The sequence below is a fragment of the Myotis davidii genome, unplaced genomic scaffold, assembly GCF_000327345.1.
Source record: "Myotis davidii unplaced genomic scaffold, ASM32734v1 scaffold309, whole genome shotgun sequence".
In the NCBI taxonomy this organism is placed as follows: domain Eukaryota; kingdom Metazoa; phylum Chordata; class Mammalia; order Chiroptera; family Vespertilionidae; genus Myotis; species Myotis davidii.
In genome coordinates, this window is record NW_006383013.1 from 1095599 (window position 1) to 1099049 (window position 3451).

The window sequence follows — 3451 nt, forward strand, 5'->3', positions numbered from 1 at the left end:
CTCCTGCTCTAAGCCTCCACAGTGTGGCTGGGGCCAGGCCCCCAGTGGACATACACACATACACACACACGGGGCACCTGATCCGAGCCGCCGATGCCACTGCAGTCAGACCCCCAGAGGGGACACATATACTCACACACACACACACACAGAGACACACACACACACACACACACACACACACACGGGGTGCCTGCTCTGAGCCTCTGCTGCCAGACTGTGGCTTAGGCCCACTCCCCGTAGGGAGGTTAATCAGGGGGAAAAGGAGACATGTAATACTTTAAACAATAAATAGAAGAATAAATAATGTGTTGACGAGGATGTAGAAGAATTGGAACTGTTGTTTTTTTGGTTTTTTTTAAGGCAAGTTACTTTATTTAAAATGTGGATTTTGCCTTACTTAATAATTTGGAACATTTTTATGACTGTAGTTGAGAATAATTCCTTTAGATTTTTTATCTAAAATAATTTTTTAAGTTATTTTTATTTTCTATTATGTAACTTAAGTGAACACCCCAATAAGTCTTGCACCCACCCAGCACCATGCCTAGTTATTAGAATATGTGAAGAATCCTTGACACAATGCACAATGGCATTATTTCCTACGCCATTTATGGACTGTTGTTCCATATTTTGATATGATGGTTACTCAAATATATTGATTTGTTCAAATGCATTGAAATGTACACAAAATGGATGCATTTTTTAAAATATGTTTTTATTGATTTTAGACAGAAAGAGAGAGAAACATCAATCAATTTCTTCCCATATGCATGCCAACTGGGGATGGAATTCACAACCTGGCTATGTGCCCTGACCTGGAATTGAACCAGCAACCTTCCGTGCACAAGACGATGCTCAACCAACTGTGCTACAATGGCCGAGGCAAAATGGGTGCATTTTATTGCATGTAAATTATACCTCAGTAAATTAAAAGATAGAAAAGACATGCAAGAGCCCTGACCTATGTGGCTCAGTTGGTTGAGTGTCTTCCCATGCACCAAGAGGTTGCTGGTTCAATCCCCGGTGGTCAGGGCACAATGGGCGGTTGCACACTCAATCCCCAGTCAGGGCACATGCAGGAAGCAACCGATTGATGTTTCTCTTTCTCTCTAAAATCAATAAAGACATCCTCAGGTGAGGATTTAAAAAAAAGGGGGGGGGGTGGTAAAATACGAGTTGTACACTGAAAATTGCTAAAAGACAATACAAAGAAATGAAAAGGCATCCTGATAGAACAATAAATGTTGCAGAGATTTTTTTTTAAAAGACATGCTGTGTTTGTAGATTGAAAAATTCAATATTGTTAAAATGTCCATGCTACCCAAAACTATCTACCAATTCTTTGTAATTTCTATCAAAATCCCAATGACATTTGTCAGAAGACATAAAAAAAAATCCTAGAATGTATGTGGAATCTCGAAATACCAAATAGCCAAAACAATCTTGAAAAAGAACAAAGTTGAAGGCCTCACACTTCCTGATTTCCAGACACTACTATAAAGCTATAATAATCAAGACAGAGATATAGACTAATGGATCAAAATAGAGAGCCCAGAAATAAACTCTTGCATATACTGTCAAGTGATTGTCAACAAAGGTGCCAAGACTACACAATAGGCAAAGGACAGTCTCTTCAGCAAATGGTATTGGGAAAATTGGATGTCCATATAAAAAGAATGAAGTTTGAGTCACCTTATACCATATACAAAAATTAACTCAAAATAGATTTAAGACCTAAAACCATAAAACTAGAAGAAAACATAGAAGGGAATCTTCAGGACATTGGGTTTGTCAATGATTTCTTGACTATGACACCAAAAACACAGTCAACAAACGCAAAAATAGTCAAATGTGACTGCATCAAATTTAAAAGCGCCAAAAGGAAACAACAGCAACCAATAGAATGGGAGAAAATATTTGAAAGTCATGTGTCTGATAAACTCAGGAACCCTGCTTCCAACTTGGTACTACGGGAAGGGCTGTATGCGAAGGCCTAACAGAGATTGGAATGTAGTTCAGGAACTGGATGGGTAATATTCTTTTTCATCTGGGTGCTGGTTACACAGTTGTGAATATTCACCAAGCTGTATACTTAGGATGTGTAAATTTTTTTTTTTTTTGGTTAATCCTCACCCAAGGATATTTTTCCATTGATTTTTCATAGAGAGTGGAAGGGAGGGGGAGAGAGAGAGAGAGAAACATCGATGTGAGAGAGACACCCTGACCAGAATCCAATCTGCCACCCCTCAGTCCGAGGGCTCATGCTCTCTCCACTGAACCAAACCAGCCAGGACACCATGTGTAATTTTATGTATATATGTTACACTTCAGCAAAAAATTAAAAGAAACAAATTCCATTCTGAGAATGAGCAGCTCTTTCTTCTGAGGGATATTTAGATTTCCCACTTTGCACTCATATCCACCTCCTAAGAGAGATGAAGATCTGTGTTGCTCATTAGGAAGCAAGATCAAATCTTTAAATGGCACACAACTGATACACTGACACATCTAATATTCTCAGAGTTAGGTAGTATTTTCAGGATTCAGTGTGTATTAGTTTTGTTTTTCAGTGATTTATTCAAGCTACAGGACTTCACGTTTAGTATTATGCTGAGAGATTTGGTTATATTGTAGGTCGGCCTCTCTAGACAATCTTTGTATCTGTTCTTGGCTATCTTTGCTTTTATCTGAGATTCTCTAACATGAGTTCTTATGTTGAATTATTGTAAAGGATCCAATTTCTCCCCTTTTATAATTGCAGATATTATCTTTCAGATGCCTGCAGGAATTGGTGTAGTCTGATATTCTGTCTTGAAAATACGTTTCCACTCTTCACAGATTTGTTCCCAGTTGGGTTCTTTGTTATAACGGAATTAAGTCTATTCATTTAATTTGAGACGAATTTGACATCTTTACAATTTTTTCTCTTTTTATTAAGGTCACAGTAAGCCTCTTCATTATTTCAAGTCTAATTTTATCCCACTCCGATATGATTTTTGTATGGCTCTGTAGTTTTCTTCGTATAAATTGTACATACTTCTTATCGGAGTTGTTTCTACTTGTTTCATTTTGTTGTTGTTGCGATTGTCGATGGAACCTTTAAAATTTTTAATATATATTTTTCCCCCATTCAAAAATGAACCCCGTGGAGCAATAGGATCTCTACCACCCCTTTCCGCGGGGAGACTCTATGGTTCCTCGGTGCTATGACCGCATTCTACTCGCACCTACAGTATCCGAACCTGAAGGAAGGTGGCAACCGAGAGTGCCTAAGCAAAGGGCCGCTCTATCTCGCCTTTGTTCTCCGCTCTGTGGCTACTGCGCAGGCGTAGTCGCCCCAGTGCCGACCCCGCCTTCCCGGTCGTGGGCCCAGCTCGGGAGCGCCGGCGCACTGGCGCGCTCCGCTTACACGCTCCGGGGCCTGTAGGCGCCGCGAGTTCCGGCTGTC